Raw genomic sequence first — 21443 nt, forward strand, 5'->3', positions numbered from 1 at the left:
CTTTTTTGTCAAACTTTTCGATTTCAATGGATCGCTTATCATGAGGTACCTTCCTACCAACAATTGCGTTGAAAAATTGCGGCCCAAGAAGAGCGGCTGTGTCCAGTTTGCAATAAGTTTCATCGTCCATCAAAATGCAACGGTTCTTCAAAATCGTATACAGTGTCCGACATCGCTGATTCGCTCGTTCGTGCTGTTCCGCGCTCCGTTTAGGATGTCTTTGCTTCCTGTACACTCTAATTCTCCTTGACTCAGATTTGAAGGAAAACAATTCAAAATGCTTCAAAACTGGGAAAACTCAAATTTTGATTAGAGCGGCAAAACTCAGAAATGAATTGTAGGGGTTTTCGCGAATTTTGAGTTGTTTTCAATCAAGCATTTTTAAGCAGCGTCTGAACGGTCTGAGCCAAAACAACTCAGAATTTTTAAAATTTAATACGGTTTCGAAAGGGATTACAGTTTTTTATAAGAAAAAAAGTGAAATTTCGGATTAACTATAAAAAATTTAAATAACTGCATGAAACTACGTTTATTTTCCATCGCATATTTTCCACTGGAATTGGCAAGAGGCAACCAGGATTTTTTTTTTCTGTTGTCGAGTAAAACATCGATTTCCTCCTGAAACCGGACGAATTTCCCAATGCTGTTCATGCTCTTGAGCAGCGTCCGGTGTGGTATGACTTCAGCCGATTAAAGTAGCGAAAACCTTAACCACATCCGGTGGAATTCAATCTAACAGACTACCCGAACTACTAAAAAGTGTGTTGATTCTGGCCAACCAAAAACGATCGCCTCCACCTTCGAAACGCTCCATTTAGATATGAACGCTGCTGTCGTTTTCGATGAAATACGTCGTTATCCTACCGGTATTGCCAACGGGATCTGGAGATGAAAAATTATTTTGAATCCTAAATTTATAAAAAAAAACCTACTGAAAATTTATTTGCGCGAGTCAAAATCTCTCGGTTTTGATGAACAGTTTCGTTGCGTCCACTTCGACATATTTAGATGGCATCATAGCTGCCAACGGTGTATCCAATATTTGTTCTTATTTAATTTTTCCGATGCTGATTTCATCCATGAGGACATCAGCTATAGCAAAAACGAAGGACCCATCCTATGGTTTGGACAAAGTAAGAAATAATTATTATTGAAACATTTCGAACTCTTACCTTGATAGCGATGAAAGATGTCGTTTGGCCTCTCCATCCAAATAATCTTTGCCCACACTTTCGTAAGTGCCCGATATTTTTCTCGATACAGTTATCGTCTTTAGCATTCAATGGCCCGTGGTTGCTCCACAAGGCTGGCTAGAAGTGTCAAAATTGGAACCTAGCTATTGGCTGATATTTATGAGAGGAACTCTGCCCATTCCAGGATTCGGAGATGTATTGCGAACCTATGGAACACTGTCCTCCAACCGGAAATGGAACCGAAGGCGATGGAGATTGGAGAAGAAATCAATTCGAGATTAAACTTCTACCGCTCCCCCCAGATATAATTGTTCACGGCTCATTATAACTCGAAGTTTACCTACCATTGCAATTGGATTAGCTCCAATTGGAACAAAATTGCCTTGAGGATTTATTTGATGACCGGAAATGTTGACAATGTTACCCTGTTTACAGAATTCATTCGACCTGGTCCAACATTTGGTGCACCTTGATTTGGTTGTTGTTGACCTGGAGCTTGATGCAAATTATTCGGTCCACCTGGACACATTCCGGCCTGAGCCTGCTGCTAAGTTCCAACTTGCAGTGGCACTTGGGCCATATTTCCACCTGGACTTTTAATGTTTGGATTCATTTGGTTCATGCCCATTTGTTGAAGATTTTGATCCATTCCTGGGGAATTCTGTGACGGATTCCTTGGTTTAGGCCTTAACTTATATTACCTGGGTTAATGGGACTGTTGCCTCCCACACTGCTTGATTGATTAATATATTATTCAGTTGGATTATGATTCATCTGACTACCGGAATTTAATTGCTTATTAGCCATTTCTTCTATTCGGTTCTTTGGCTAGCGCCTCCTGGGCACCGGCTTGCTGTATACATGTTGTGGTTGTCCCATAATTATCTGAAAGAGAAAACAGAACATTGTACTTCGTTCCTACGCGTGTATAACTTTCACAGTAGACTTACTCATTTTACGAACATTTAGTATCAATTTTGCCACAAATCCCAATATTCCTCCTTGTTGCGAGCTTTTTCCAAACCAATTTTGTTTGTTCGGTGTCATTCAGGTTGTTTGATGGTTCATTTCTGGTAAGAAATTTTTTTTTTAAATAGGTACGCATTCTTTCGAATAGTTTAGGTGGAAAATGTGATTCGAGTCAAACCTGTTGAATCGAGCGAAATACCAGTATTATTTAAGCAACTGATAACACTAGTTTACAAAATTTTAAAAAAATCGTGAGCTTGATTAACTGACCAACATTTTTAATGTAAAATCGGGCGCTGAATCCGAAAATGAAATTCAAAAAAATCTCAGTAGAACCGTTTTTGAGTTATGCTCCAAATATGAAATTTCGGAAAAATTAAAAAAGTTCTTGTACTTAGATTAAAATATCTCGGACGGCATAACAGTAATTTGAAATCTCTCTTTTGCATATTGAAGGTGAATAAATTTTCTATCGATCATCCGAATACTGTTTTTGCGTTTGACTAACAGTATTGTTGATATTAGTGACTTTATAAGGAAAAAAATTATAAAAAACGCATTTTTTTAGAGAAAATTTTGTTTCTACGAAAGTTTTAAACTCGATGATAGCATTTAAAAAATCTGATTTTCTTTTGCACTTAAATGTCAATTTAAAACAAAAATTTCAAGTGGTTATTTATTAAAATAGGTTGAAATTTGAAGAAGTTATGGCTACTTTACCATAACTGTAATTTTTGCAGTTTTTAATAATTTAACGAACCGCAGTACACTTATCATAGCATAGGAAGAATGAAACATGATAAATCTCACTCGCACCAAGTCAAAATTATTTATTAGCTTACCAGAAGGTCTCATGCCAAGTTTCAGGAAGATCTGACCATAGGAAGGGGTTGCTTGAGTCTCAAACGTGAATAAAATTTTGAGGTATTTTGCCCGGAAGGAACGAAAAATACTGGTTTTTCATCAATAACTTTTTTCATCACTAGCTGATTGTTTTTTATGGTTGATTTTCTTAAAGCCTAAGTTGAGACAAATATTTCACCCGAAGACTGTAACTCGATTGGATTTGAAACAGAAAAGTTATTGCGGTTTAAAGGCCGCAAATTTTGTCCAACACGCAATGAGTACTTTTTACCCATTGCGATTTATACGACAATTTTCGACCAAAATACAATCTTTGAACCGCAATAACTTTTCTGTTTCAAATCCAATCGAGTTACAGTCTTCGGGTGAAATATTTTTCTCAACTTAGGCTTTAAGAAAATCAACCATAAAAAACAATCAGATAGTGATGAAAAAAGTTATTGATGAAAAACCAGTATTTTTCGTTCCTTCCGGGCAAAATACCTCAAAATTTTATTCACGTTTGAGACTCAAGCAACCCCTTCCTATGGTCAGATCTTCCTGAAACTTGGCATGAGACCTTCTGGTAAGCTAATAAATAATTTTGACTTGGTGCGAGTGAGATTTATCATGTTTCATTCTTCCTATACTATGATAAGTGTACTGCGGCTCGTTAAAACTGCAAAAATTACAGTTATGGTAAAGCAGCCATAACTTCTTCAAATTTCAACCTATTTTAATAAATAACCACTTGAAATCTTCGTCTTAAATTGAAATTTAAGCGCAAAAGAAAAGCGCAGCGCAGATTTTTTAAATGCTATCATCGAGTTTAAAACTTTCGTAGAAACAAAATTTTCTCTAAAAAAATGCGTTTTTTATATTTTTTTTCTTCATAAAGTCACTAATATCAACAATACTGTTGGTCAAACGCAAAAACAGTATTCAGATGATCGATAGAAAATTTATTCACCTTCAATATGCAAAAGAGAGATTTCAAATTACTGTTATGCCGTCCGAGATATTTTAATCTAAGTACAAGAACTTTTTTAATTTTTCCGAAATTTCATATTTGGAGCATAACTCAAAAACGGTTCTACTGAGATTTTTTTGAATTTCATTTTCGGATTCAGCGCCCGATTTTACATTGGAAATGACTGTCAGTTTAGTGAGTTCAAAAATGCTGTAAACTAGTGTAATTAGTTCTCCCTCGCTGGAATCCTGTAAAGATAAGGTGAGATAGTTCCTGGTTGATAAAAATCGTATGACGGCGATGCACAAGTTTGGTAAAAAATTGGTGATTCGGACATAAAACCCAGCGAACAGCCCGGTTGTAAGATTGATGGCAATGAATTGGGGCGAGCTGATTCTGACAAGCATGAATTCACCGAGAAATCCCACTGCGTAATATTTTTCCGATTTATATCTCCTAGAGGATAGATTTCGGCGGGAATAGATTCCTTGAAAAAAGTGAAATTGGTTGAATTTTAAATCTTTCATTTGAAATCACATGAAATATTCTGTATATTGTCATATTTTATGAAATTAAAATTTGTTCTTACCATGATATTTTCGGTCACTATAGTTAACGAATTCATCTGAATCATTTTTCATCATTTTGAAAACCGTTGGGTCAGGTTTGATGGAAAAAAGAGCAATGTTTATCTGACCAATAAAAAACATCAGGCGGGAATATATTTACCTGGAGAAAAAACAAGATTAGGAAACGATGAAAGTAAATCAAATCCTTAAATTATAAAATTTTAACCGTAGCATTGACGCCGTAATTGAAAATCAACACTTCCTGCCGTACGATGAGTAGCATCGTTCTCCTGAGCCAAAAGATTTTCCGGATAACATTCTCGGTCCTGAAGGGCATCCGGTGCTCAGCCGGGACTTCCGCCGATCCGAGTGGCTTAAAAGCTATGCTGTATCCGGTGGGAACTAACCTAAAAAAAACAAACAAATAGTTTTTCAATCAATAAAAAACAATTATAATTATAACAAAAGAAAATTTTAAATCTTACCCGGCTTCCTTAATGATTTCTAGAAGAAAAGATAAAGGGGTTGAATTCTTTTTTCTGCTTTTTTAATCACAAATGATTTTTTTGGCAACTGCAACTTCGACCATCGCAACCGAACAATCAACATTGGATTTTGGATCACTCTGAGTTGTTTTTATCCATTTTTATCCAAAACATGTGCGTCTTCGCTAAGTTCCAGGTTTTGAAACTCACTAGATGAAAACAACTCAAAATTTATATTGATTTCGATTTACTTGTTTTTATCTTCATACATGATGTGACTCCTGAACTAAAACAAATCAGTCTCTGAATAATTCAAAATTACCGTGTAGTTCTTAATGTGGTTCCTTCGTTTTATATTTTGGACGGTCCCAATGGAAATTTTCAGTTTCTTGGCAATTCTTCGAACAGAGTTGTGTTCATGTGACAACAAAAGCTTAACACATTTCTTCTCGATTTGTGGATTCACTGTGCCTTTTCTGGTTTCGGATCTTGGCAAATCATCAAGAGCACCATATGCTCTCCAAGCTTCCTGATGATTTGATAAACCGCAGACTTCGATAGTTTCACAAGCTTTGCAATATTTCTACACGATAGTCCATCTGAGCAGTACTTTTGAATTAAAAAAACACGGGTTTCTTTATCAATTCATCCCATTTTACGAAATCCAGTCGCTTTCTCACAAAAAAATTTGCCAAGGCTTTGTCAACAAACTTTTATACACGATGAAACCAGTTTCATCAAATTTAGGTTAAACGTCAACTTTTTATCGAAACATCTAGGTGTTCGTTTTATAAAATGAACACTCTTTAGTAGGTTTCACTCAAACTAATGATATCGAATTTGTTGATTCTAGAAAAATTCTGCTAGTTGTTATTCCAAAATTCCAAAATTTATTGTTAGCTTGCTGAAAAAACGGCTAGCTCACCTCTGTCATCATTTTTATAAGCATTCAACCTATTGTGAAGTATGAACAAAACTGTTTTCGTCTTCAAGATACTTCATATAAACAACCTATTTTCGATGCACCATTGTGCATATTTCACAATTCCGATCTACCATTTCATAACAAACATAAACAAATCAACCAACGATGGAGTAGCATTGAATGAAGGTCAGCTAGATCAATTGAACGTACCGAAACCAACAAATTGATAAGTGAGAATCTGCTCTAGAATTCTAGTATATGTTTAAAAAAGTCGTATGAGCCAATGTTGCTAGGAAATGTTGGAATGTAGTTAATAGGATTATTTCATATTGAAGCTTGGGAATTTGTGGGGTAGTTAAATTACCATATTTCCATTAAAAAAATTCACAGCATTGAATAACCTCGACAAGTTGCATTGGCTGATACGACCCTCTCAAAAGTAACTGCCAAATTGTTCCATCTGGCTGACGTGGTTTCAAAGTTGCCTGCCTATTTATAATCTGTCCAGGTCGGTTTACGATTCCCATTGAGTAAATCAAACACTTCGTATATCATCAGCAGCAGCAGGGACAACAACAACAAACACCAAATCCAATACGAAGACAACAATCACTGATAGCTCTTATCGCCTTCTCTGTTCGGTGGAAATAAACGTGGTGCCAATACTATATCATCAGCCTCACAACAAACCCACCAATGATGGTCCATTAGTGACAGATTCAGTTTTGACACGCTTCAGCCGATCGTGGGATTGTTTGTGTCTGATTCTGTTTACCTTAGCAGCTCCTACCGTGGGTTGGTGTGCTGTTTTGGGCGACGAAATAAACGTTGACAGACGCGCGTCTGACGGAAATTTTATTCCATAGAAGCTTTTGTTAAGTTTTGCACATGCTGGTCGTAGACAGCGCAAGATCATAGTTAGGCATTTTTGAGTGGACAATCTTTGTGAGGCTGGGTTACACTTTTTATAAAATATTTCATATCTTTTTTTATAATAACTCATTCGACGTAACTCGGATAAGCTTAGGATATTTTTTTTTGAATTGGTGATATTATCAGGGTGGCCACAGAACCGGGAAAACCGGGAATTGAAAATCGAACCGGCAAAACCGGGAATTCAGACCCAAAACCGGGAAAATTGACAAAAGGAAACCGAAATTCAGTTTTGGTTTCAAGATCAGGGATTCAACCCAAAATTCAAAATTCAGAATTATATTTTAAATTTTCAAGATAGATTTAAACAGTTGAGTTGAAAAGGAAACCATCTTCTATCAAACGTACTGTTTGAAAAAAAAAATAATACCATCACGGGGTGGGGTACAAATAAATTTTTTTAAGTTGTGCTTTCAAAATCATCATTCTTCAAAACTGGTCATAATTTATCCAGAAAATTTCGAATTACACTTTTTAATACTTGGATGTGTAGAGATTCCTTTGAAAATCGTGACAAAAAATGAAATAAAATAGTCATATGAAATTTTAGTAACACTGTTCAGAATTTTTACGAGCTTTTTTATGAGGGTGTGTTTATGTCGGTAGAAGACACTAAGTAAATTCTTTAAAAATGTTGAAATGATTCAACATTGTATGGTACTACATTTAAAATATACATATTTGTATTTTGAGTAAAGTATTTAAACAAAATAACAAAATAGTACGATAAAATTGATTATTTTTAGTTTTTTTTTCGATGGTACAAGGCAACAAAACTTACGTTTTTCCTTTTGGAGAGGGTTTTAGAGCTGATTTTGGCAGTTTGGTTTATTTCTCTGCTATCTCTAGTTTTTGAAATTCAAGGGTTAATTTTTGAAATTTTTTATCAAAAAAAATATTTTTTTTTGAAAACGAACACACACACATACAGTCTCAGTGAAACGTCATGTTTTTTTTGTAGAGATTTTCTTTCCTTAACTCTAAGCGTACATCTTTCAGAGTTATGATGGCTAGCATCAATGCAAATCAAATATTTTTTCCAAAGCATAAGTAAAATTATTCGCAGTCTCCAACAAAATTGTTAATGAAATTTGAATCTTTGATACCAAATGCTCATAAATGTTCTTCGATGATGTCAAAAATAGTTATATTTTTTTCTATTGTATTTTTAACACGTCAGGAATTTTTTCAAGTATTATTTCTTTTAAACTAGAAATGTTAGGTAATATATTAATTCTCAATCAAATGAAGGATAATGAATAGATTTCAAATCAGTTTTTGTTTTTACATAGGATTCCGTACCCTGGGTTCCCATGGGTCACGGCGGCGGTGTGCATGCTTGTGATAATGATGGTTTACTATCATTGTCCTGAGAGGGTCGTTGCACACATCTTGTCAAGCATGGATCATAATATGACTCAAATTAGAAGGCGTGCTGGACACCTTTATTTAAATTAAATTAGTGTTAGGTTCAATGGTGTCCCAATTTTCATGATCCATGCTGATAAGATGAATGGGAGTTGAAACACTTGCCCTCCCTTCCGTTGAACAATGGGAAAATTTTGTAGTGAAAATATCACATTTTTCCGACATAAAGTGATACTTTTCAATAGGGCATAATCTGTTTGGTTAGGTAGTTAGCTAGTTTAGTTTCATAGAATTAGGGTGTTTCAAGTATTACTAGGTTAGGTATAGCAATGGTATTCGCCTCCCCAATGCTCTAGAAAGTGTGCATTTGCGGTTTATGAATTTCGTTGGCTTATTCTTAAATCAAGCATTTTACAAGAACTAGAGGCTCATTGGACGGGAATGCTGTTTTTGACAAATATGATATTTCATTTTGTAACATACTTTCGACATTTGTTTTTATTGATTTATCTACCAGATGTATACATTTTTCGGTTAGGATTGAGATTCATAAATCGAAGTATATAACAGAAAAGATGATTTTGATAAGCAAGAATGAATGAATAGTTCAGATCATTCATTTCGGGCATTTAAAACAGGCACACGGTTTATTAGAATTTAACCCCTATCATGTAGATTGAGTATTATAAGAAGTTGACCACAATTAGTGATGAGGTTTTAATTAACAGCACTGTTTTTTCCTGTTCCGTTGATAAGTTGACGATACCAATTTAGCTATTTAAGCTTACAGTTCATTGTTTGATGAGTTTAAGAGACACCTTTTCTAGATTCTGTTTTTATGATTTGAGTTATCGAATAACCGTTTAGTTGCGTAGAATCAATCACTTGAATATATCTTTTACTTAGCAAATCTATGATTATTTTTAAATCAAACTAGCAAGAATGAATATTTATGGAAACGAGTAAGGTTAGGTGACAGATAGGGAAAATTCAACTACGGTAAGATAGTGAACCCTTCTGACAACGATATCGAGGCGTTAGCATATGATATCATATTATTTGATACCATACTGCTATTGCTCGGTTGAATTGAAGGTTGGGTTAACTCGAAGTTCATATGGGGCCCACGAACCGTCCTAGTCCATCGAGCACTATCTTAACGCTTCCCCTAAACTGGTGCTTCAGAACCCTCGGGCTCTGTTGCCGCTATCCTTTTCTAAGCTATACTACTCTCATTTGAAATTTTCCTCTTCTGTCCCCCGTTCTGTTTTTCCTTTCCGGGTCAGCCAGGCGCTCATAAACCCATAAACAAAAAAAAAAAAAAGTTTTTGTTTTTACATAGGATTGTCGATTTATTAGATATTAATGATTGATTTAGCACAAAACTTAGTAAAATTCAATATCACTAGATTTGATAGAATCTGAGAAATGATTCGAATTCAAGAGGGTAAAATCAATTTTTTGAAACAATAGCTTTATTTATTGTAATCTGCATTTTATAACTAATCTGTTAGTAAAAAAATAAATATGTACACTATTAAGTCTCTTTTTTACCTTCTTAAGTCTCTTTGATTTTGAAAATCTTATTCGTACACTTTTCAAATTGGTTTGCAGAAATCCTTAGCTTTGCATGTTTTTGCAAAAATTTCTAAGATTTTTCTCCCTGATACAGGGTTTGTTTCCAATTAAATACTACAGAATATTTTATAACTTTATCATTAACCGGAACAGTTACGCTGGAATAAATATCAATTTCTTCTTTTGTCACACCTCTTTTCGAAGTTTCCAAAAAAATCCGAAGGGGGGGAATAAATAAAATTTGAAGTATTTTATGTAAATTTCAAAAAAAAAAAAATATCCGAAAGATTACAAGACCAGAAAACAAATATTGGGAAGTGGGAGTTATATTCTTTTTTTATTCTTTATTTGATTAATTTTTTCGATAAAAAAATACTTGATTTATAGGTTTTTGGCAATGATATAGTACGCCATTTTGTAGCATACGAGCTTTCGTGCAATTTATTCCAATTTATTTGTTTTTCGTATTTTTTTTTTATAATCCTTATTCATTTCAAAATTTGAAATCCTTAATTTGGAATAAAAAAATATAATGGATGAATCTGAATTGAATAAATGTTTTTATTTTTTTTTCATCTCGAACTTTGATATGCTGTTAAATAATCCCTCAAACTTAAATCAAGACGATGCATCCCGTTGTCCATATTTTTTAAACTTTAAAAGTCATAATTCAAAAAAGAGATCATGATTTCCATGTTATGCATTCAGAACTTAGATACGATGTAAAAAAAAATGTTTAGTGAACGGTTTCTTATTAGTAATTTATTACAAGAAGTTGCCAGAATTGATTTCTTTAGCACGAGTTGTTATTTATCCAACTGGGCTTACCGAGTTGGATAATTACGTCGAGTGCTGAAAATGTCAAATATTTTCACGACTGCCATATACAATTTATGCAAATTCGGGAAATTCCTTTGAAAATCAATTGATTGACTTACAAGAATTGCATCTTTACAAATAACCACATGTTAACGACAATGCAAAACTACAAATTTCTGATCAAGTAGATCATGGACTGTAGGCAAAAAAACAGTAGGTATGGATAATTATCGCTTTTCGATACAGTTTTCAGTGTCTGAAACTTAAGTGCTAAAACTCAATTGTATAAAAAAAACAGTTATAACAACGATTCAAAAATTTAATTTGTTTTTTTTTTCAATTATTTGCTTTTTTTTAATATAAAAAAAATCTTTCTAAAACTTGACTGAAAACAGAAGACAAGTTTTTCGGAAAACGGTAGGGTCGACTGAGGTTATTATGAACAAAGATTATTCTTTTTTGGTCTTATCTGTTCATAATTATCCAGATGAATTTGGGGTAATAATGAAAGCTGTTAAAATTCTTGTTACGTAACAATTTTTAGTGTTGACAGTATTTCTAGGTAAATCTAAACACTGCGTGTAGTATGGTTTTTAAAAATTTACCCTTAATTAGACATGGGCAATTTTTAGATTCAGGAAGGAATAAGGAATCATGTTCTACAATCTCATATTTAGAATTAGATTTTTAGAAGCTGATAAAGTTATGTATTACGGTTTATTTTCAAGATCTTGATGATTTTTGGTACATATTTAACCATTGATGATAAGTTTAAATAAACAAACAATGCCTAAAAACAAGTGTTCATAATTACCCCGTATTTTAAAAAAATTGGGGAAATTATAAACAATTCTCTGTGAATCAGTGAGATAATTTTTTTTTTATTCACAAATGGCTTTATTAAGGCATTTTACTTATAAAGTTTTTATGTGCTGGGAGTATTTTTCCTAACTTTGGGTTAATAAGATTGAGAAAAAAAATTATATTACAATTGAAGGTGCATTCATTACTGAATGTAAAACCGCTGGAAATAACATTTTAACTGAATTTACTTCGACGAGAGAGTTACATGATTGAACGCCCACAGAACAGTTTCGAATATTCTCAGAGACGTGGATTTTGTGAGCTGTAGTAACACACTTGGTATCTGTAACTTGTAACTTATGAAAAAATGATAGAATGTCACATGACGAATGATCGATTGGGGACTATTTTTGGACCATCCTTCTGCAAATGAAAGTTGGTATTCTTTGTGATTCAAAAAATGAAGTAGTAGTTTGATAAGGTGACTGTTCAAAAAGAAAGATACTTGGATTTTTTTTTCTAATAAACAAATCGCGCGTGAGATTCCATAACGTCGTATGAAACTAAATATAAACAAACTGTTTTGTTACAAAAAATTCAAAAACTGACATTAACTAGTCGCAACTTTTTTCAATTTAGAATATTTGTAGTCTGGATAACGTATTCTATATGTGAGATACAAATTTTAAAGTTGTTTTGATAACTTTTCTTAAGATGTTTCATACGACGTAATGAAAGCGCACGCAAGAGATATTCATAAATCCATATTATGAAATTCGACGCTGAATTCTAATGAAGATACTGACTTTACATTTCAAATTGTTATGCTGAAATGTACGGTTACTCTTTGTTACCTTTTTTATGAATTTCTTGTTTCCTTCTGGATTTGAATTCAGATACCTTATTTGAAAGATTCGTGTATTCTGTGAACCTTCCATTTATTCAAAGCAAAGATGCTTTCCAATGAACTGTTAGTGAACTTGCTAATTCCATATCTATGCTATCTTAAAATCAAGCGTGGGTGCGTTCTAGCTTATTCAATTGGTATATGAAGGGCTACGGTTCAAATTGCTCAGAGAAAGTGAAAGAATTTTTTTAGAAGATGAGCTACTCTAAACTGCCCAGAAAAAAAAACATCATAAAATAAGAATCTCAAGCAAATAAATTGAAAATAATTAGATAAAAAAAAACTGTAAACGTCCTTGAACAGGCTAAGTAAGTTTGAAACACCTAGTTCATGGAAATAGTGGAGAATAGATTAAAAAAAAGTCACAAATGCGCTCAGAATACTGAGAACATTTGACACAGAAATAGCTGATCAAATCCTAATGCAACCGATTTTGGTTGAGAGTTATTGAATGAACTTAAATAATACATTCGTAAAATATCATCTCATTTTTGAGAATGCAGCACATGTTAAATTTCGTTTCCTAAATCTTTAAATCGAATCTCAATTTCTGAGATTTTCCGGTTGCCCATAAATTTCATTGACATTAATTAAAATCAACAATACAGTCAGTTCATTAGGAGGATCACGGTCAAATTCCAACTAATTGGAATTGCATCAAATGCAGTGGCGCAAAATGCACTTGATCGAACTTACTCCATAACAGCTCAAACGAGGTACAAAATAGATCATCACACACAGTCGAAGTAATAAATCCGCTAGCTACACCTTTGATATGAAACGGATATAGCTCTATGATCTAGAAATTGTAGCTCAACATAGGCCGTAGGTTTGTACCGACTCAGATGGATGGCCGGCCATGCAAAAATGCATACATTTCAGTGAGTGCGTGCAGCTATTTGTTTTAAGTTGCTTGCTGCTACCACATAATTCGGAGCTGAAGGCAACAAACTAAGATGTTTCTCTTAAAAGGGAAATTGCTGGGAGAAAATATGTATGTTGCATATCCAACGAAAGCTTAAGTTGCATAACACAACAAAGTCAATAAATTCCTTAATGAAATGTGGTTGCTGGTTTGAAAAATTTTAATTACAAGATTGTTCGATGTTTATTCAAATTTCTATGAAAGGCCGCCGATAAAAATTTGATCAAACTTTTTCTGAAGTCTTAGAAGTCATTTAACCTTCGTAAAAAAAAGTTCATGGGCATATGGCCTCGATAAATGTATCAGTCACTTTTGAAGAATATTTTCATTATTGATAATTTAGTTGTTTAAGCATTTACATGACTCTTCTCCAGGGCTGGTAGCGAGTCACTTTTTAGTGACTTGGTCACTTTTTTTGGGTCAGTCACTAAAAAGTCACTTTTTTCATCATTTGGTCACTAAAGTCACTATTTTCCGAAAAATGGTCACTTTTATCACCAAAAGTCACTTTTTTCACCGATAATAAACCAATGAAAGAGTAATTTGAATTGCGCTTGTTAATATTGACGGTAGTAACGGTAAATTACTTGATCAGTCAGTCCGAAATTTTGTTCGCCTCCGGCGGAATTCCGGCATGAATCACCCTTGGCTTGAGACATTTCGATCTACAACATTATTTGACGTTCGTGAATTGAAACTAACTTTGATTGTAGATTCTAGTTTTTAGTTCAATCAACCTTTTGTATTGGAACTCAAAACTTGATACACAAAAACCCTATCTCGTCTTTAGTTAGAATGGGTTTTTATTAAGAAGTGTAACTAAGATTGAGATTGAAACGAATCATTTTTTTTATGAAAAAAAAATCTTTTATGTCATAACAAATGTTATGATGATATGAAATACTCTTTAAAAAACAATTTCAGACTCAATTTTATTTCGTGTTTTTTTGTTCTTCTAAATACTTAAAAAAGGGTTGTAAAAATTTACACAAGGCCACAAAAATCACATTTTTTTTAGGTGCAATGAATTTAAACGGTAATTTCAACTAATTTGGGTTCCCCGAATCTAAATATGTATGCAATATTTCTATCAGCTTTTATATTTATTATTATTTATTTCGTCTTTGGTTTAATTACCGTACAGACTGATGACTTAAAAACTAGGAAATTCTTCTTAAGCCTATTTTAAAACGACGTTTCCACATATTAAAATTAAACAAATTATACACTAAATTAAAAAGTTCACAACACTTGTCAATAGGGTGGTTTTGGCCATAGGCAGTACGGTGGTGAGGAACTGAAAGAAACTGACGTTGTCGAAGTGTTCTCGTTGGTACATAAATGTTAACACGTTGTAGAATGTAAGCACAGTCAATACGGTTGGTCAATGTGTCGAATATAAAACCTTGCTGCAGTTCGATGCGCCGCTTTTCGAGTGAGGTTAGACATATCAGAGCACACCTTTCCTCGTACTGAATGAATTTCAAAAAAATAAAAAAATAATTTAAAATCTTTAGATAAGTTTCTGCACTTTCTTTTTTCAAAAACTCAAATCAAAAACATATTATTTAGAAATAAAAGTTTTATATGAATTGATGAGCTTTAAATAGAATTAAGTTTTTTTTACACTTTCTGCTGTGATGTCAAAAATACTTGTAATGACATTTTTCCATAATCAGTTAACTATCAATTTTACTAGTAATAAACTCTTTATTACCAAAACTAAATGGCCGAATTTGACAAAATTTCTAGTTGAGGACACTATTTACCAAATCAATAATTGAAAAAATAAGCACCAAAATGGTTATGATGAAACATGTTTATTGAAAAAACTCTTCCTGAAATGTTTTTAAAAACTAATCTTTTTTTATTTCCATACTGTTTTTTCAATTTTTTAAATAAATCTACCGAATTTTATTGTACAGTTTTTTTTTCAATTTTATAATCAACTTGCCGGATTTTTTTTAATCAAACTTTTTAAATTTTTAAGACATATTTTTAACAATTGTTTCCTTGTTTTTAAATTCTAAATTTTCGTGTTCTTCAACCATAAGCCTTTAACTCCAAATTTTAAATAAAAAAAAAAAACATAATTTCAACCTTCTGTTCTTTCAGGACCCAATATTTTAATCAGAAGAGACAAAATACTCAGAGCTTGTAATTCAAAGCTTAAAAACCTGCGATTGAAACTTTAAAAACTTTTTATTAATATTTTTTATATAAAATCATATTTTTGGATCGATCATGATTTTTAAATTAATCTAAAATGTTTAAAAAATTGTTCTAAGTAGCAACTTTCAAAATATATTTTAATACGCAGTGTTAATAACAAAAGTTTTGAACTCATTATTTTTAATTTTTTATCAGTTTTTATCATTCACATAATTACTCATTTTCTAACATTTCTTTGTCAGTGTAGTTGAACATGGAGGATTTTACTTTATTAAATGTTTTATGTTTGGCTTCTATAACTGGCACTTTTAAAATAATTATAAATATATTCTTCTTTTTATAAAATTAAATTAAAACATCAAACATTGAATAAATTCTATTCAAAATTCATTTCTTATTCAGTAATCGGTAATTTTCATTTTAAGTCGTGATTAAATATTTTTTGTTCAAATTAAAAAATTACAGCGGAATTTCTCACTAAACTTCCAGTTAAAAATGAGGAAAAGAATTCCAAATTTAGATGAATAAAAATTAACAATTATTATCATTTTCCTAACATCTATTCATGCTAAGTTTTGTACAAGATTTGACATTTATTTTAGAATTCAGATATTTTTTAATTTTAAATTTGCTAAGAAATTCTTTTGAAACTAATTTATTTCTTACTTTCTTGACTTATCGAAAATTTGAAACATTCATTGTAATATGTTTCCAAAATTTTGTTTATCAGTCATTTTTTTAGTTTTTGTGTTGAACATGAGTGACAAATGGTGTAAGAAAACCCTTTCCTTTTCAATTGTTTATTTTTGGTATTGTTATTAATTTTATCTAAATTTGAATTTTGAAAACCCCCCCGAAAGGGTCCATCGCACGGGCCTGACTGGTCACATTTTTTGCACTTCAAAGTTATTTTTTCGCTCTACATAGTCACTATTTGGTCACTTTTTTCGGTCCTCAAAGTCACTATTTGGTCACTTTTTTTCAAATTTTGGTCACTAAAGTCCCTACTATTTCATTGTCAAACCGCTACCAGCCCTGCTTCTCAAATCATGTTTCTAATATGATTGAGATAATGTGTCCATATCCCCAAAAATATTTCTAATTGAAAGTAAGTATTCTCCACGCAGATGAAACTTTGAATGCAGTGTTTTATCAGCTTCAGTGTTAATCATATTCTTAAACTGTATCCCTTCTGAAGCTCTGTTATACAATTATTCGATCCATCTGAACAAAGCTGAGCAGAAGAGGAGGTGTGTGCAGGTGTTTTTTTTTTATTTATTTGTATTGTAACATCGGGTTCCGTTGAAAAGATGCTGCTTTTCTTTTGAATACAGTGTTGAATCGGTTATAATCAACGGCGAAGCTAGACAATGTATATTGTTCCCCCCAATATTCCATCCTCGAAGATACCTATTTATTTATTTTTTGCTTGCTTCAAAACAACTTTAATCTCGGCAGACATCATCGTTTATGTCAGCGTTTGTCCAGCTGTTCCATCCGTCCCAAAGATGACTGAACCAATAATACCTGCTGATGCAAGAAAACCAGTGCCGTTTTAACACGTATGTGGTACCTTGCTTTGGAATTCTCTCACTTATCAAGTTCAGCAACGTGTAGTGTTAGCCGTTGGCAAATTCGAACTTACTGAAACTGCACATAGTACATTCCTTATCTTCGAAGGAACCCAATGTAACAAATTAATTTGGAAATTTCCAATCCAACAAAGGACAATCTGCAGTAGTTAAAAGAAAATGTTTACACAAAAATGGAAATTTCTGACCTACTAACATATCTAACTAAGTTTACTATTTCCAACCGATAAGTCCATCTTATCTCTGGGGCAATTGTACTTTCAATCGCCATACTAATGTGAAACACTAAAAAAGTACCTTATAGCTTTCAATATTATTCCTTACAACATCAAGTTCAAGGAGAATAATTTTCTCACTGTAACTGCCTGAATTTTTTTCTTCCCGTAGGGAGCCTTTACCTTAAAATTCCATTCCGAAGAGCAAAGCCTACACATGGTTACCGATTGTGGTGGGACAGTGCATGGGAAAGGTTCGAACCCAGCCAGTCTCGTGATACATGCAAAAACAGAGCGAGCGGAGAAAACGGAAAATGGGTAGCGGGACTCTACCTACTATAGTTAAGCAGTATCGTATGGGTGTTAGGTGCCGACGACGACACTAATGGCTTGATTGTTTGTAGACTGGAAACGGTTATAAAACTACTTAAGGTACACTACTGTTCAAATGTGTTTGTTTAGATTTTTTTATGGCAAGAAACTTCTAATCGGGTGGCAATCTTATGCATTGTACTGGATTTTAAGATAACAGAACTAAAATGCCGTTTTAAGAGGTGAATTTTAATTTTAAGGTTTCCATGGGAAAAACTGCTTTTTTGTTCTGAAAAACACTTGATTCTTCGTTCACCTCTAGAAGCCCCCTATGTGCCAATTTATTAATTGCTCGAAGAAAATTTTCTGCAAACCGGTGACATCGTACCTTTTTAGGAAAACTTACTTGCGTTTTAGAGAATAGAGACATTTGTTCAATACAAACCTTAAAATTTAGATTTACTTTTGAAAATTTTATTTTCAAATTGTGCAATTGGTCAGGCATGAGTTTTGAACCTAAACGCAACTTGTCGGAGTTGAGCATCCGAGGTAATCAGCCACATAGTTTGGCATAGCTTGGCTGGTATTTGTATATCTTCACTCAACTGATCCTGATAGCTGGCTTGTGATATAGCTCAGTTGGCAAGTCTGTTGTCTCCTGAGCCGATGTCCGTGAGTTCGAGCCCAAGAGTAAAAATCGAACACAGTTGTACCGGATAAGTTTTTCAATAACGATCCCCCAACTGTAACGTTGATAAAGTCGCGAATGCCATAAAAATGGTAAAACGACTATAATCGAAACAAAAAAAAAGAAAAAGATCCTGATAGCTGCTCGAAAAAGATACCTGTTATAGTGACGCATTTTAACCCAAGATAAATTATTTGCTCCTTTTTTTCTTTACAACATTTTTTTTAAAGACATACACCGTCTTAGCCGATTTAGGCTTTACAAACTGAATAAATGACGTGGACAACTTAAGATTAACATTTAACACCCAGTACCGAGATGGGAATCGAACCCATGCCATCAGTGGACCAGCGATTACCGTCTTACCACGCTAACCACTCGACCACCGAGACGTACAAAAAACATTGCATCATGTTTTACAGTACTCGCCCCATTATCGGGCGCTTTTTAATTGGAAAAGCTCGGTGATCGAACGTTTTTGGAGGCTAAGGCAAGCCCAATTGGTTACTTTAAACCAAGGTGGTTTTGATTTAAATCAAACTAATTTCAATAAATAAGGATTAAAATCACGATTTAAATCACTTGATTTTTCTTAGTGATTTATTTCAAAGTTTCTTAAACTCAGTGAATAACACACCTTAAATTAAGTGAATTTCGAGGTCGTTTTTAATTTTCCGAATTTATAAGCATGCAAAGCTTATTCATCCCTTCGGGAATTAGAAATGGAATTTTTTCTTGCTCCTAGTGGATATTTCGCAAGTTGTGATTGACGAGGAGCAAAGTTGTTCAAGACCTATAATAAAAACTAAACATACTGGATTGTTTCAATGTGCATCCGTGTTGGCAGAGAGCTTCCTTCAGTCACAATGGGTCCGGCCCCGGGCTGTAGATGGAATAATAACAGAATCCTTAGGGGCCATTCACATACTACGTGGACACCCGAGGGGAAAAGGGGGTTATTGAAATATCTATGCTTGCTCACTAAGAATAGGGGATTGGATACTTCATAAATATTACTCAAATATAATTCAATGAAAATATTTTGATTGAATTTTTGGGAAGTTAGCATTTCAATAAAATAACCCAAACTGGATCCGCTCAAGTCTACTCATAATAATTTTTGATCATTTCTTTCAAGCAAACTGAAGTCAATTTCCTTTTAGCATAGCATTGAGTGACTACACACGTCTTGAATTGGCTAATTCACAAGGTAGCCCAACACAAGATGCCAGAATGAGTACCTGGATTCAATACTCACTTAAAGTGTTGCTATTGAAGCACTGTGTCAAATAAACTTTTCAGGTGTAGAGAACTCGTACGACCCTACATGTAAAGATGCTGTTTCAGATAGGTAAGAGGAGGGTTATTTATGTTCTAGGAAATTCTACTTGGCAGCTAGAATTGGTGAACAAAAGATTTTTCAAAATTACAAAAATACAAAAGTAAAAATTGAAAAAGCTCACCAATTTTTTGTACCAGCTGAGCTCATGAATATCTTAAAATGATGAGGTCGATGCTTCAACATCAGTCACGATACTTTAGTTGTACTATTGCCTGGACACAACCCTGGACCCGCTGCGAAACTCAACCAAACACACTTCCGATCGTCCACTGTATTATAAGTCTCATACTTATTTTCGTTTAAAAACTATAAATATATCTAAATTAAAAAAAAGAGAAATTTACCCAGGTCCAAATAAACGCGTCTGACACTTTCAAACCCTTCTCTATCGCGAACTAAAGTCAATTTCCATTTTTTTTACAAAATCATCTGGATTTTTATGTTTTTTTTCTACATTTTTACACACAACGTTTTGAAAAGCTATGAATAAGAATTCGTTCTTTTTGTTTGATCTTTTGATTTATCTGAATCAAAAGAAGAAGAAGTCTGATTGAGTGCTAAAAACCAACACGTAGTCGTATATAAAAATGGTAGATGAATTTCGATAATATTTATAATTCAGTAAAGAAATTGCTAATATGTTAGTGAAATTTACTATTCTCATTGAAAAAAACTTAGAAAAAAATGTTTATATACCCACGAGGACAACCACTAAAATTTAATATAGGTCGATAATATTTTAAGCTATTAAGTGTTGAACATAAAGGTAGGCACTTACCTTGCTTTAAAATTCGGCGTACACGCTCCATTTTTTAAACTCAAAATTAAGTAGTTTTGGTTCAAAACAGCACTTCAGTGGCAGCCCTCAACTTTGAGTGACTGGGCAATCGCAAAACTAAGTTCTGATAGGCATACTTAATACTAAGTTCGGCAGCCGTACTCAAATTTATTCTTTTTATTGAAGGGTTGTTTATTTTCAAAAAATTAAAAGATGGTTAAAAATTTTTGCACCCGCATGTTGCTGTTCCGGTACACAGCAAGAAAAATTCGTGTAAATTTAGATTGAAAACGATGCACGAAAACGGAACATCGATTTTGATGTAAAATTCTATCACGGTGTATTTTTTTCGAGGATGTAATTTTTAAGGCGTGTAAATTTAGATCGAAATCAATGCATTAGATTGGATCACAAAAGCCGTCGTGTAAAAATACACAGGGATGTAAATTTTAAAATTTATTATCGTAAATATTGATATTTTTTCTACATATTAAGGGTTTTGCTTTTGTCTTGAATAAAGACGCCGCATGTATCATTTTCAATTCACATTTATTTCCAAAACTGAACATAAAAAACACCATTCGGAAAGCGTCAGGCTGGAATTGTTGTTGCATCCGATGACTCCCAGCACGGGGATTTTTTTCGAATCAGCATGATCAGCATCCTCGAATGGTTCCGGAAATCATGATTTTTCGGTCAGCATCCTGCACACTTGAATTGTTCTGACGAAAGTTTCTCCAGATAATCACTGGCCGGATATCAGCCGCTGCGAAAAATCTGACCTTGCTGTAATGGAGAGAAAACTAATCAGTTTCAACCATATTCTTCATTTCACGTCTTATATACTTACTACTTTAAAGCCTCTTAAAGTGCTCCTGTAGGTACGCCTTTGAATGATTCGTTTCCGAATAATTTTCCGATTTGTTTACTTTGTGCCCGACGCGCAAACTAACTTGAAATATAAAAAGGCACAATTTAAATATTTGCATTCAATTTTAAATCAAACAGATATAATTTTACACTGTGATATAAATTTCATTGACCGGTTGATTTTTG

At 33.3% G+C, this 21443-nt stretch overlaps 1 protein-coding gene and 1 long non-coding RNA gene across 2 annotated transcripts in view; one reads left to right on the plus strand and one right to left on the minus strand.

Annotated features, from left to right (window-relative positions):
* Positions 1-21443, plus strand: part of LOC129759235 (protein Lilipod-like) — a 62302-nt gene that overhangs the window by 6311 nt on the left and 34548 nt on the right. The gene's annotated exons all lie outside the window — the stretch shown is intronic.
* LOC129759236 (uncharacterized) lies at positions 751-2353 on the minus strand. Its single transcript, XR_008740144.1, has 3 exons — positions 2144-2353; positions 1173-2078; positions 751-1117 (listed from the first exon to the last, which is right to left on the minus strand). It is a non-coding gene; the product is annotated as an uncharacterized LOC129759236 (long non-coding RNA).

This window comes from Uranotaenia lowii, unplaced genomic scaffold (assembly GCF_029784155.1).
Source record: "Uranotaenia lowii strain MFRU-FL unplaced genomic scaffold, ASM2978415v1 HiC_scaffold_129, whole genome shotgun sequence".
NCBI lineage: Eukaryota > Metazoa > Arthropoda > Insecta > Diptera > Culicidae > Uranotaenia > Uranotaenia lowii.